This window comes from Perna viridis, chromosome 13, assembly GCF_037379345.1.
Source record: "Perna viridis isolate PV_CMFRI_1.1 ecotype Kerala chromosome 13, ASM3737934v1, whole genome shotgun sequence".
NCBI lineage: Eukaryota > Metazoa > Mollusca > Bivalvia > Mytilida > Mytilidae > Perna > Perna viridis.
The window spans coordinates 18225806-18241476 of record NC_142457.1 but is presented as its reverse complement, the minus strand read 5'-3'; the positions used below and the strand labels follow the sequence as shown (position 1 = coordinate 18241476).

General features: G+C 33.2%; 1 long non-coding RNA gene across 1 annotated transcript; it reads left to right on the top strand.

Annotated features, from left to right (window-relative positions):
* Positions 1–1165: 1165 nt before the first annotated feature.
* On the top strand, positions 1166–14584 carry LOC148599820 (uncharacterized). Its single transcript, XR_015918273.1, has 3 exons — positions 1166–1260; positions 10287–10673; positions 12049–14584. It is a non-coding gene; the product is annotated as an uncharacterized LOC148599820 (long non-coding RNA).
* The last annotated feature ends 1087 nt before the right edge of the window (positions 14585–15671 follow it).

Genomic DNA, 15671 nt, shown 5'->3' with positions numbered 1-15671 from the left:
TCGCATTTATTCAACCCAGACGATCATCGAACACATAGCACATGTGAAATTTCGGACATTTTCGAAATAAAATCCTTGTATAATTTTTTATAATGAGGTGCTGAACCGGGTCTATGTCGGTTGAAAGTACATTTGTATAAGTAACTAGATTTTTTCCTTCAATTTTCCTGTTGAAAGTACAAGTCTTGGGTTGGAATACCATACAACGAAAATTCGTCCGATTCATCACAAGCTATCTGGTTCAAGCAGAGGAATGTTTCCGAAGCTTACATGTACGTTGTCCGACATCTTTCATATGACTGATATTTTTTTGTGTCTTGTATATTGTTGGTGAGTTGACATTCATGTGAATACCAATTATAGGGTTTGTCCTAAGCTTCGTTTGCAGTTGCTTCCCCGAGTTCTAATTGTTCGTCAAATGGTCTAATGATGTTTGTGATTGAACTTCATTGATATCTCGACAAATAAAGTATGGGCTAAATTGGTTATACAATAGTTGACAATGGCATATGAAAAAGAAATGCTCTCGGCTGCGCCTCGAGGATTATCTTCCATATACCATAATCAACTATAGTATAACCTATACGTAGACCCCTGAGATGTGTTACTTAGATATTTTCGGCTTAACATAACTTGACCATATAGCTAGCGAATGAATGGTAAGGCATGTTTTTTGATATTTTCTTTGTCTCAATTTTAAGAAAGTCTCAGGGTGACCATCGACTGGTCAAACCCGTAAAATATTGCAAATCCGTGAATGCCCCTTTTGGCGTAGTTACCCTCCATTCCTGATTTGGAGTTTAATCAGCCAGTTGTAATAAAGTATTTTCATTCACAGACCTTTACATATTTTCAGGTTAGTAATTTTTTTTCCTTTTTAAGTGCAAGACTTAATTCAAGAGGCTTCTCGGTTGCATTTTTGCAATGCGTGCAACTCAATTATATTTTTGTTATTTTGTTTGCAATTGGATAACTTATTCTCGGACGTAAATTAAAAGGGTTGTAAAGGCAGTTGCCCCTCAACTTTTTTGTGAAGTATTTTATTTTTGTTTAAAGTGATCAATTTTGGTAATGTAGAATTCATTTGTAATCTTTATGTTTTGTTATTTAATTAGTGACATTTGTTGAGTACCTTTACAATAGATTAGCGTCTTCTAAAATGGTAAGCAAGGGAGATAACTCATATTTACTCATAACGCGGCATGAACTTTTAGTTTTGTTCTCAACGCTTTCCTAAGTTTAGACAATTTATTAGGAATGGTAAGTGTTAGAACTTTATTATTGAAAGCCTTTAACACACAGTTTTCATGCTTGCTAAGGAACAAAGCCCCAACAGATAATTTGTTGTTTTCCTAAATCTCCAAATGTTATATTCTAACTTTTCCCCTTTTCAATGGCTATACCATATTATTACTACGCATAATTTACTGTATTTTGTAAATAATGTTTTGTTTACGAGTTCAATTTCTTTAGTTTTGACCCTCTTTGCTACCTTTCATAGGAACTTATATTTATTTTAATTTAGTTGAAGAGTTGTCTCCACTTGAGGCGCCAAAAGTTAATTTTGATGTTTGTGTCTAGTAGGATCCATTTATAGATTTAAAGCAAATGATTTATGGTGTTATAGTGTATTATATTTGATTAATATTACATTTGAAAATATTGTTTTGTCTCTAAAATTTCTAAAGAAAAAGGGGACATTCTTTGTATTCAATTCAGCCTATGAACTTTATTATAAAGTTTGTCAATCATTCAGTGTATTTGTTGGATATGATTAATTGTAATATGTAACAATATTGTTAGTTTTGCTTTGCTTGTCTTAGTGACGTTTCCCAGGTTCCTTATATTTTGGCGTAAATTAGCGATCCTTTTTCAGTTTACATATTTAATATTGTATTATTGGCCAAATACAACAAGTATAGGACTCAGTATCGTATTAATTTTCCCATAGACTTCTACAGTGAAGTGCATATTTTTAGGATTTTTTAAAAAATATGTAAATTGATTCAATAAAACTTTCACTTATGTAGCATTTCTAAGGACATGTGAAAAAATAATTTCCCGCAAAGAAAATAGGGTGAGTCCACGAAGATTGGACAGAAAAGTAGTCTTGAACTATAAATAGCCATTTTCCCTACTTTCACTTTCGTTTTACACTCACCAAACCAACCTTTTCAGTGGAACATTTTTATGATATTATGTTAGATTTTCTTTTAAAAAAGTTCTTCATCTTACAGTGTGATGTTTGCTCTATTTTTTAAGTCATTGTTCATGTCTTTTGACAAAACATTAGTTTGTAGAGAGGCAAAAAGAAAATGCACTATATTTTTATGGCATCCATGTTTTGATGTACACCCGCTAAGGGATATGCAATACGATACTGGTACCTATATATCATTGATTATAATCCTAACGGGGAGTGAAATAAACGTTACTGGTCAAGTACTGATCCTTACCAAACGTAACATCGTCTGCTAAAATGTTCAGTTAAAATCTGGGTATCCTCTTGGGATGGGAGAGCCATCTTATATACTAAGGGCTATCCCGGTAGTGATCGGGAACAGGAAGTGATCCGGTGAGCTGAAGCTAGAGTTCTATGAACACTAGGAGTAGAATATATGACGTCTAGCTCACTAAACTAGTGGAATTACTGAAGTTCCTAACAATGACAGTGAAATACAATAAATCCCTAAAGTGTAAGAGTAATTCCTCTACAGTAACATTCCTGATTTGGACGTCTAACCAGCCAGTTGTAATAAAGTACATGTATCTTCATTAACAGACCTTTGCATATTTTTAGTCTGCCAAAGACCAGGTGTCAGAAGCTTATCTTCCTTCAGACCACTAAAATTGATCACCTACACCTAAGCCTAACTCTGTAAATTCTGCCATTGTAAGCTGCCACACACAAAATACACAAAAAGTATCCATATTAAACTAAAATCTTCAAAAATTCTAGTTTTACTGGTTGAAATTTTTACCATTACTGTTTTTCCCTAGCTCCTCGCTTCGCCCCAAAATTCTTCACTTAGTTATTGTTCTTTATTTCTTGTAATAGCTAGCCAAATTTGTTAGCGCCACCTGGTGGGTAGCATTATTTTCTTGTATGACTACAATTCCGGCATTTTTTTTTCAAGAAGAAATCATTTTTTTTGCATCTTAGGTTATTTTTAAGTGTAGTGGAAATGGCCAAGTAGTTCCAATTGCTCTCATTGTCTGCCCGAAATTTACACGCCCAAAAATGTCAACCAACCAAGACTCGAACAGTGTGTCAATTTGAATGTACCCTGATTAATTAGCATATCCTTTTGTGGCATTAAGATAATTACCAGTCATTATTTATACAGCGGGCAAACAAATAGCACAGTAACTGCCAAAGGGACAGCACTTGTTTTGATGATTAATAGAACCACTATTAGTACATACTAATTATATAATATTGTATAGACAGGTGGTAATGACATGTTTTTATATGTTATGTACCTCAGATTAGCAAATCTTAGCCTGGTACTTCTGGAACCAGTTTTTCAAAATCTCTTGATCCACTCATGGAATCATATAATATTTTTTTGTTCGTTTGACAAAGGCCATAGCTGATTTTTTGATAAATAATTGTATCCTTATTCTGCATGAGTGAGAGCAACTAATATTTCAACAGTTGCTGAGTGTAATTCTTTAAAACCGTAGCACAGACACGCCCTGTGTGTCACCTGAAAAACCTGCCGACTAATTACACTCATTTAGGTTACAGACCACCAATTCAACCAATGAACATTTGAAACGTACGCAAAAATAGTTCTACGCAGAAATTACCCCTGTTCCTCATAGTGCTGTGAAAAAAAGTGCTCATCTTATTTAAAAAATTTAAACAGTTTCTGAAAGGAAAAACATTTCTGTACATTTTATAGGTGCATTTTTCTTCTTGTGATGTGAAGCCTAATCTCCATTATGATTTCTAAATATACCCCTATCGTGTGAAAACACTAGGATTTCCCATGCTATTTATAGACCCTTCACTTCCGGTGACCAGTAGGCAGTACTGCACTGCAAGTCTGCTAACCCCACATGCCACTCTGAGGATTGTGAGCTGATATATTGAATATTGTGAAATTAGCATAGAAGCCTATGGGAAGTGGAATTAGTGGTTTCTAGCCTTAAGCGTTTTTTTGGGGTTACAGTTAAGGAAGAGACAGTTAAAGGAATAAATTATTACTAGTGTATTATTTTCATGTATTTGTACAAAAAGCACCAGGATTAATGAAATAAATAATAATTTAAATAAATATTCACAAAATCGAACACAAACAACTCATTCAAGTATATGGTATTGGAATATTCCCCCCCCCCGGATAAACTTCTTGGACGTAATATACATGTGCTCCCATCCTGAATCTGCTAATAGCGTTTAGAAGTTTTCTTTTACATTAATAGGGAAATGATATTACTAATATTAATTACAGGTAGTGGATGTGTGTACTACCCATGCATATTTACAATGTACATATATACATCTCTCATTTAAATCCGAAATCTAGGTTTCTGTGTGTGGAGGTGGGGGTAAAATGCTGAAATAAGGCAGGGCATTGGGAGTTCAAATTCTAAGACAGTCAGTGGGCAGATTGAAAATTATATAGCATCATCATTTTTTGTGAGCTGTGAGTCAATGAACGGTCCCTGTGTAAACAGTGGATGCTCCATGTGTATACATGCCACTCCTTGTTCTTAACTATTTTTTTTTGGTTTGCTTTGTTTTGTTTTATTTTGTTATGTTTTTTTTTTCTTTCTGACGCAGCCGGTATAGCTTTGCTTTTTACCCTATGACCTTAAGGATGCTCTTTTATAGAAATGTAAGTCACTTGATCGCAGTTCTTTTTCCCGATTGGCCAAATACTGTTAACTTAGTGGGGTGCGTAAAAGGAAATTGAAATTGCGTGCCATGCATTATTTCCTGATGAAAGTTAAAAGTAAAAAGAACAAGTTTTACTGTGTTGACTATCTTTTTTTAAACATAGTATATGTACTTGTTTAATCTTAATACAAGAGGGAACCAATAGGGTTTAATTGAGTTAAAATATTTCAAGAAATAGTTGTCTTGAGAAAACCGTTGTTACTTTAAATTGTGTTTCAAATAGCATAACATAATATTAAAAATGACTTATCTGCAAAATTGAATAAGTTTCCAAACATGATTTTTGTCCTGTAATTCTTGCATCTGTTATCCCTTTAGGGATTCATCACTGCAGATATTTTTTTTTTGTTTTGACCACCATCGAAATAAAAAAAATATCTACAACACCGAATCCTTATTGCATCTAAAGATCGGCTAAACTCTCCAGGCAAGGAGTGTCCACCCTAAGTTTTTGTCTACACTGAAGACGATGTATTGAAATATTGAATAATATGATAATTTATTTATACCAATAAATGGGCTGGTTCACTCCAGTTTAAGTGAAAAACCAGAATACTCTGGTTCCGTGATATGTTTGTCGTTCCCGTAACCGGGGCGGGCTTTATCTGAGACATTTGAATTCCGCTATTTTTTGTTAAAAAAATTGTAGAAATTGATTATGGTCCAGTTTTAAATTGTCTCACAAGACGCACCGCAAGTAACACTTTTTTGGCTTTTTGTCAGATTCATGACACTTTTTTTCAAAGAAATGAAATTGAAACACGAAATTATGGGTTTAAATTTGGAGTTTCTTAAGTTTGAGTTTTGGGACAAATTTGACCTGCTTAATCGTGTTGAAGACACAGGTATTTGAGGACATGTCCCTCTTGGTGCTCATCCTTTTTTTTTAACTGACAGACTTTTCACTTTTTTTTTTTTTGCTTTTTCCCTCTTTCTATACATGGGTCAATACAATGCACATCTAGTTTCAGATACATGTAAATGTATCGGCTGGTCCCTACATGTTCCCTTTTTTGTATATCAGAGCCTCTGGGGCACTCAGAGGCTCATATAGGGACCTGTCCTCATGTATCTGTGGTTTAAATGATTCTTTTGAAAATAGTACAGTAAGGTCAAGAGTCCAGCTCTAGAAACTAAATGACCAAGTTTGACTAGGTGAGCGATAAAGTTTGCCAGGACAGGTACGATAACACAGGTAATTTGTTGTGCATTTATGACAAAATTAGGAAGAAACACACTAAGAAAGGAACTATATTTTTTGTCTAACTGCAAAGTCTTACAGCAATTTGTTTAAAAAAAAAGATTTATGCAAATTTGATATCCATGGTGTACATGTATGTTGTGACTTTGTGTGCAGATTGGATAAAGAAGTGTCCTCTAAATGGCCTCAATTCAAATACTTGAAGATTTATTCTATCTTTTTTTTCTTTATTTCCATTGCATTGCATGTTTCTGAAATACAAAACACCAGCTAGTCAGGTTTCCATCTGATTTAAGACAAAAATATGTGTTTTAATACATGATACTGCAGTATTAGAGCATTTTCACTTAGTACAGGTGTACTTATATAATAACTCATTTTTAGAAGCTAAAAATAAATGAATAAACCCAAACTTACTTCTAAAGTGCACCAGTGACATTAATAAAAATAACCAGAGGCTGTCTTTTAGAGTAAACTATCAGATGATGTCATTTAAATCAAGCCAAGACCAGAGCTGTCAAACTGCGAGTTTTGGTAAATATGCCAAAAAAATAGTGAACTGATATTTTAACATGCATGTTTTGATGCTTATGTGGTAAATGTGAACTCGACTGGATTTTTCTTTTTCATATCAGGTCAGTTTTTGTTCTACTTTGAGGCTCTTTAGTGTAAGACCGGCTCCAAAATAACTGGGTTTTTTTGTCAACTCAGTAGGGGCTTAAGTGGCACATTTATTCAAAATATATGTAAAAGAATGGGTAATCATGCTTTCTTTTACATTTTCAAGACATTTCAGTATTTCATACGAATGCAGTACAGAGTTGTACATGTATTACAAGAGGTTGTGACAATTGACAAAAACTGTTATTTTACCAAATGACCTTTCCCGTCAAAAAACAACTTCTAAATGTTCGAATTGTTACCTATACCCTTTCCACTGATTATGAATGGTGTTTATTTGCTGGTAATATGACACTGTGCAAAAAAAAAAACAAAAAAAACTCATGAGACTATAATGAGCTGATATGCCCAATTTTACCTTGATGCTATAAGCAATTAAGGATTTGAATTGAAAATTCCATAGAAACCCATTTAAGTATGGACAAAATGAAAAAAAAAAAGAAAATTTTTTTTTTTTTTGCCACATTTCAATTTTATTCCATTAATTCTGAGAAATAAACCCCCAAAACACTATACCCTTTCCACTGATTATGAATGGTGTTTATTTGCTGGTAATATGACACTGTGCAAAAAAAAAAAAAAAAAACTCATGAGACAATAATGAGCTGATATGCCCAATTTTACCTTGATGCTATAAGCAATTAAGGATTTGAATTGAAAATTCCATAGAAACCCATTTAAGTATGGACAAAATGAAAAAAAAAAAGAAAATTTTTTTTTTTTTTTGCCACATTTCAATTTTATTCCATTAATTCTGAGAAATAAACCCCCAAAACATATGAAAATAGCATGTTTTACAAAAATGTGACCTCTAACAGGTACAAGTATGAGAACACAATTAATTTTGAAATGCATTTCAAGGGACCCATTTTGACATATAAAAAAATTACACCACTACAAATTCAATAAAACTTTACCAAAATGGAAACATGTATAAAAACGTTTCTATGTTTCAGAGACCCCGTAGACATGAAAAGTGACCACTGCCAAATGTCCTAAATTTTGACCTTGTTCCACAGGACCAAATCAAAATTTCCACATGAAATTACAGAATGAAAAAAAATCCCTTGTACATGTATATTTGATCCTTGCCCCACATATCTGTTGCAAATACTATTAAAGAAGTAAAGTTCATGACAGCAAAAAATAAATTTGGAAGAAAGACACTAAAAAAAGGAACTCTATTCTGATTTCACATTGTGGAGGAATTTAAAGTGCACAAGTCTTTATGTTGTTTGGTCAGATCTGAAATTGAGAAAATACATGAATTTCTTTTTTATTTTATGAAAAAATCAATAAAACATGCAATCATAAAGAGTCATCTTGAATAAACTGTACATGTACTGCAGAATTACCTCCCTTTACAGTATAAATTTAATTTTCTGATTTTTGAGGTATTTGTTATAATATCTTAACTTTTTTTTGTCGAAAATCAGTTGACTATGTATTTTGTTTACCTTTTGTAGTAAGAAAATTGTATTTAGAAGGGATTTTTGTTTGAATTTATCATGTATGTTTTTTTGCGTTTTCAAACAAATTTACAAGGCTCCATTCAAAAACAAGTATTTACCTTGGTGTTTCAATGTTCTTGTCATTTGTAGGATGGATAATACAGGAATCCTGTGTTGGTCTTAAAAGTAAAGCTGAGTCTACATATTATGATATATATATTAGCAACTTGCATCACAATTAAGTATTTTGTTCATTATCAAAATATTTATTAATGATGCAAATTTCAGAATAATCTGTTGACCCTCCTTGGATTTATGCCTCTGAAGATGTCATTAATCAGGGGCGTTAATTGAATTAAATGTCATGCAAAGCTAGGCAAAAAATATTATGGGGTGAAACTTGTGGTGAAAATTTTTTATCTTACCGATTTAGGGGGGTCCTGGGATCCGTGCCTGTTAATAAGAGTTTTTTTCCTACTGTTTCCCTTCTTGGATTTATGCCCCTGAAGATGTCATTAATGACAGAATTTTTCCACTGTTTCTCTGTTGTTTTTTTTTGTAGTAAACAATAACAAATTGATGATTAATGTAAATGTAAATTGAAATATGTTCTGTAAATAAGACCTATTTTTGATGCAAATTTTAGAAAAATGTGTTTATTTATGTATGGATTGGTATCCCCTGAGTTGAATATGGCGATAGTTTCAATTCTGAACATATTAGTGATTCAGTCTGTTTGTCACACGTTAGGTTTTGAGGTAGCTGTTATATCTCGGGTTGATTAGTAAAGTGTATATAGTGATCTCATGTCTGTCTGTTTGTCTGTCTGTCACACATTAGTTTTGGCAGTGTTTGTTTACCTCTGATTGATTAGTCAAGTGAATATAATGATGTCATGTCAGTCTGTCTGTCTGTCTGACTGTTAGGTTTTTAGGTATTTTGTATACTTGTGGTAAATTAGTCAAGTGTATAAAATGATTTCATGTCAGTCTGTCTGTCTGTCTGTCTGTTAGGTTTTTAGGTATTTTGTATACTTGTGGTAAATTAGTCAAGTGTTTAAAATGATTTCATGTCAGTCTGTCTGTCTGTCTGTTAGGTTTCTAGGTATTTTTTATACCTCTGGTAAATTGGTCAAGTACATTAAGTGACCTCGTGTTTGTCTGTCTGCAGCATGTTAGGTTTGGAGGTAGTTTTTTCTACCTGTGGTAAATTAGCCAGGTGTATAAAGTGATCTCATGCTAGTCTGTCTGTAGCTTTATTGGTTTGGAGGTAGTTTTTTCTACCTGTGGTAAATTAGTCAAGTGTATTAAGTGATCTCATATCTGTCTGTCTGTCTGCTAGGTTTTTAAGTAGTTTCTATGTAATTGTGGTAAATTAGTCAAGTGTATGAAGTGATCTCTTGTCTGTTGGTCTGTCTGTAGTATGTTAGGCTTGGAGGTAGTTTTTTTATACCTCTGGTTAATTAGTCAAGTGTATAAAATGGTCAAGGTGTCAGTCTAACTGTCTGATTAGTATAGCCTGAAGTGTATCTACACAAAAATGTAGTGATTTCATGTCTCTCTGTCTGTCTATATCATGTTTGGTTTGGAGCTAGTTTTTATATACCTCTGGTTAATTAGTCAAGTGTACAAAGTGGTCAAGGTGTCAGTCTAACTGTCTGATTAGTATAGCCTGAAGTGTATACACAAAAATGTAGTGATTTCATGTCTGTCTGTCTGTCAATATCATGTTTGGTTTGAAGGTAGTTTTTATAAACCTCTGGTTAATTAGTCAAGTGTATAAAGTGGTCAAGGTGTCTGTCTAACTGTTTGATTTGTCAAGCCTAAAGTTTACATGTATATAGTGATTTCATGTCTGTCTTTTACATGTTTGGTTTGGAGGTAGTTTATTTACCTTAGGTTAATTAGTCAAGTGTATAAAGTGGTCTGTGTATCAGTCTGTCTGTCTGTTAGGACAGGTTTGGTTTGAAAATAAAATCCATCAGTTGAAGAGTTGCATATTTTGTGCTTGTAAGTACAACATTTTTTTTTGGTTTTATTTTCAGGTCTGGTGTCTCCAGTGGCATAGAACTATGTGTCAGAAGAAATAGTAGTTTGCTTTCATCTCAATTGTTCCATGTTCAGCTTGACTGTGTAAATATCATCTTCCAATACTATGTACTTGGGGCTGATTGAGATGATGGCATTTCATCATCATCCATGGATTCAGCAACTGAGGACCTACCACAAATAATTTTTGCCTCTATCATCAAGAATGGATTTAGACTCTCATTTGTACAAACCAGCCTGACATCTTGAGTGTTCCAGAATGTATCTAGACCGTCCTTTTCTACTAACTACCCTGACCCTCTTTTTTGGTGGAGTATAACCAGTTAGGATCATCATGATAAACTTCTGATGTTCAAGTATCTTTTTATCAGAGTAAATTGAAGGTGATTTATGCTCTCCAGATTTATAGGGTTTATGCTATTTGATATGAAAATTGACATTTTAATCCACGTTTTACACAAAAACTGTATTATTTACTAACTGTTACAGTCTGTATCATCAAAACTTTCAGCTGTTGGTCCAAACAGTCAATTGCAGTAATTGTTTTATAAGAATGCAACTTAAATTCTCAGACTTTTCACTAACCCGAATCAATCTTTACTAACCTCAGGTTTTGGGCAAATGACGAAAAGCACAGACTGAACTAACGAAGAATGTCACTATATTTATTTATCTGTTTTCCATGTCTGGTCTTTGTTCTTGGATAACATTCTTTTGATTTCTGCTGGAATCTTGGTTCCCTTGAATACTCTTTCATAAAGATCTGTTGAATTTTATTGCTCTTGAAGAGTAAAAAAATAACTATGAGAGATTTGTTTTATAAATGAAAACCCAACTGAAAACTAAGATGTCCTCTATTGATTAAATGAGTCTTGTGACAATAGTGAAGAGAAGGTCAAGAGTTCAACTTTAGAATGCCAAAAAAAGACTATTTTGACAAGATGAGCAATTCAGGCTTTCTAGAACCTCTAGATTTGTTTGGTATTTTCTTTTTTAAAAAAAAATAACAGCTCTCATGACAGTTCCAATTGTATGCACAATAAACAGATCCTTCAATGGTGTAAATTTAAGAAAAAAAATTGTAGACTTTGTTCATTACTGAATTATCTATTATTGATGCAAATTTGAGAATAATCTGTTGACTCCTTAGAGTTATGTCCCCTAAAAATATCATTAATGATAAGGTTTTAAACCACTTTTTCCTGTTTTTGAAGCAGATTGATGATTAATGTAAATTGATGAGAAAAACTGTTTCTGGTTAATAAGTCAAATGTATATAGTGATATCATGCCAGTCTGTCTGTCTGTCACACTTTAGTTAGGAGGTGTTTGTTTTACCTTTGGTTAATTAGTCATGTGTATATGGTGATTCCATGTCAATATGTCTGTCTGTTTGTCTGTGCACACTTTAGTTTTGGAGGTGTTTGTTTTACCTTTGGTTAATTACCGGTAGTCAAGTGTATTTGGTGAATCCATGTCCGTAGGTCTGTCTGTCTGTTTGGTTTTGAGATATTTTGTATACCTCTGGTAAATTAGTCAAATGTGATCTCGTGTCTATCTCTATGTCTGTAGCATGTTAGGTTTGGATGTAGTTTTTTATACCTCTGGTTAATAAGTCAAGTGTATGAAGTAGTCTGGGTGTCAGTATGTCTGTCTGTTAAGACAGGTTTGGGTGTTCTTTGTTAAATATAAAAGTCATTAGTTCATTGGTTACAGATTTTATGCAAGTACAATGTTTTTATTCTTGTTCTATTTTCAGGACATTTGTCTCTCCATTGGCATGGAAGAATGTGTTGGACGAAATCTTATTCTGCTTTCATCTCAATTGTTCCATGTTCGTCTTGACTTAGTATATATCATCTTCCAGTACTATGTGCATGGGGCTGTTTGAGATGATGGCAGCATTTCATCATCATCCATGGATTCAGCAACTGAGGACCTGCCACAAATATTTTTTCGCCTTAATCTTCCTGAATGGATTTAGACTCTCACTGTCTACAAACCAGCCTGACTTCTTTATGTTCCAGAATGTATTTAGACCCCCCTTTCTGAAGACCACCCAGACCCTCTTTTTTTGGTGGAGTATAACCAATTGACATTTCAATACACGTTAAAAAAAATTGTGCTACTTCCTAACTGTTACAGTCTATGGCATCAACATTTTACCTACTAGCCCGAATAGTCAATTTCAGTATATCTTTATAAGAATGCAACTGAAATCCTCAGACTTTTCACTAACCTCATACTGTCAGCAGACTCCAAGGGGAGATAATCCAACTTAAGTGTTGAAATGTTAAAACCTCATAAGCGCAACTCCTCCTACACCGCTGAATTGATTTTGATGGAACTTTATAGGAAGGTAGGGCATCATATATAGATGTGCATGAAAGAATAAAGTTACTGTCTGGGGACTGCAAAGGGAGAAAGTTGAACTTCCAGGTTACACATTCAACTGCATTTGAAATGGGGTGTATTCTCTTTATGAACTTGCTGAAAGTATTTCTAGTTTATCTTTAGTTGGTGTGTGTTTTTCTATTATTATTTATAGTGTTTTATTTGTTTCTGTGTCTGTATCATGGTCTCTTTTCTACTTTACATTTAACAGATTATCTGGTATTCTCCAGTTGAGTGGTTGGTCCATGTGGGTTAAAGAGATTATAACTGCTCCCCGCTTTTATTTATTTTGTTAATTTTGCCTTCTTAGTTCGGTATGTTTCCTGGTTTTATTGTATTATAACCAATTGTTAGGCACAGATCAGGTTTGTACTGAGGGGGATGTCTGGCCTGGTTTGTTATAAAAAAATAAGATTATTCCATATTTTAGCCAAAGTTTTTTTCTCAGTCATACGATAAAAAAAACAATTCAATATTTTCCATCATCCCTATTTTGATTATAATCAAAGAAATATTTTAACCCTGGCTGCTGCTGAAAAAAATTAATTATTTTCGCGCTTCGGCGAAAAAAGTTTGTAACTCACCATAAAATCCGAGCCCCCTCCCCTTTTCCATAAGAGCCTTATTTCATATCAAACAAATGAAATGCCTTGCAGGACTTAGCTTGATACTAAGCAGGGGTTAAACCATGAAGGGTTGGGTCATATTTTTACACACCATTGAAGCTTGATGCAGATTTCAATTTTTCATAAAGATCTATACATTTATACTTCCTGTCCAGACAAGAAATATCTACCAACCTCGACAATGACAAAACTGACAATGGAATGATACGGCCGCAAATTTGTTTTAATCTATCTGGTTCCACAACTGTTAGAATCTTAACATGTTTTTGTTTATTGCCTTCTGTTATTTGAATTTGTGGATCCTTTATTCATGGTGTCGATGGGGGGAGAGATCGACTGATTGATTGATTGAAAGCAGTGAATTGACTGTTTCATACTTTTCTAGTGCAAAATGTTGTTATACTAGTTAAATTGAAATGAATCTGCTTTTATATGATCTCTAACAAGGACCTCTTTACTAGATACAAGCAGGAAGACATGAACATCATCATCAGATGATACAGATGGATTGGACACATCTTAAGAAAACATCAACAAGACCACAGTAAAACAGCCCTTTTCTGGAAACTACAGTGAAAGCAACGCAGAGATAATGTGGCGTCATACCATTGTGTTGGAAATGAGCAAAGTTAGCCACTAATGGGAAAGCCTATATCAAATGGTCAAAAAGCAAACATCAATTTGGTGTACTTGGCAGTAATTAAGAACTGGCGTGACACTTGATCCTATCTTCACACCAAACAATTCAATGTGCTTGCTCATGGAAGTACCATCTATCATTAAATCAATCACTCGTTTCCAAGAGATAAGGCAAAACAAATGTGTTTACAGTCACATCCTGAAAAAATAGGGTCAGTCGGTTGGTCATTTATTTTTATTTCCATTTTGTACAATAATTGAGGAAATGGTTACTGATCAAGGACAAAATTTCCAGAAATTGAAATTTCCTGATAAAAAATTCAGTGTTGGCAGCAAACAAATAGGGTACAATGTATGTCGGGTTACAGTAAACACACATTTTTATTTTGCCTTACCTTGAAACATTGTCTTATAATCCCTGTCTGTATTTTCTGCTATTTTAGGAGATGCAGAGAAGTTAAAAACAACCAATCCTTAAAAATTATTCTATGAACACTCAAAATTGCTGGCAAGGGAGGACATTACAACTAACCCCTGCAGGCACACAAAATGAGAGTTTCGTAGAATATATATATATACTTGTATTTTTTTACATCTTATGTTTGTACAAAATTAAAAGACAAATTACACAAAAAATTTCTCGAATTCAACAATTGTAAGTAACTTTCTGGATACTGGAAAACTCAGGAGCAATAACTCTTCTCTTAAAATCAGTCTAATTATTGATGATGTGCAATGGCTTGATTTAAAATGTTTCACAGTAATTTTGAATTGGAAGAAAACTTAATTGATACATCAAAATAGACATATAATTAAGTTATTGTCATATGGACTTTAAAACTTAAATTTCTTTTGCACTAAAATTACTTACAAAAAAAATAAGTGGTAAATGTTGTTATAATATTGTAATAAAGTCTACAAAAACAAAACAAAACTTAAAAAATGAAACAACAACATACATGTAAGTCCCCAAAGTGATAAAATCTTGATTAAAAGTTTTGTTTGTTCCTATCAACAGACTCCTGCTAATGATAACTGATGGACAGCATTGACATGGTTTGGAAGCAAAATGGATTGTCTCCCTTAGAACTACAATGTACATTACAATATAATTAAAATTACTTACATGTAGAATTTAAATTAATGGCTTGTATCTGAATGGTCTGAATCATTTGTATTTGCTAGTAAATAATATAAATAATGTTGAAAAAACCTAATATATTCGTTCCATTGATACTCATGCATCTAAAGTAAGTCACTACATGTATATACCTTGTGATGTCTCAAAAACACCTAATTTTAGAGTTCCGCATACACTGTAAGGTTTCAAAAATGAAATTTTTTGTAGAAAAACTGGAAAAATACAGCTGGCTGTCTGCGTATGTACCTGATAAGCTTAGAACCTTACATTACTTTACATTTGTTTCAGATCTTTCATCATTCAAAACCCAAATAATGGCTAACTTTTAATATCGGACACAATCGCACTTGAACAAGCTCTGTACAGGTCTTGTTTAAATTGATCTGAAGTGACAGTTTTAGCTTTGAAACCACTTAATATTGTTTTCAATGTACATTTGATATGTGTAGACCATATTTGAAGTTGATCAATTTAAGTCATTGTCAGCATCATAAAATGAGTAAACTGAACTTCATTGCATCAAATACACATAATATGATGCAACCAATGTAAAAAATCACAAAAATATTGCATTTAAAAAAA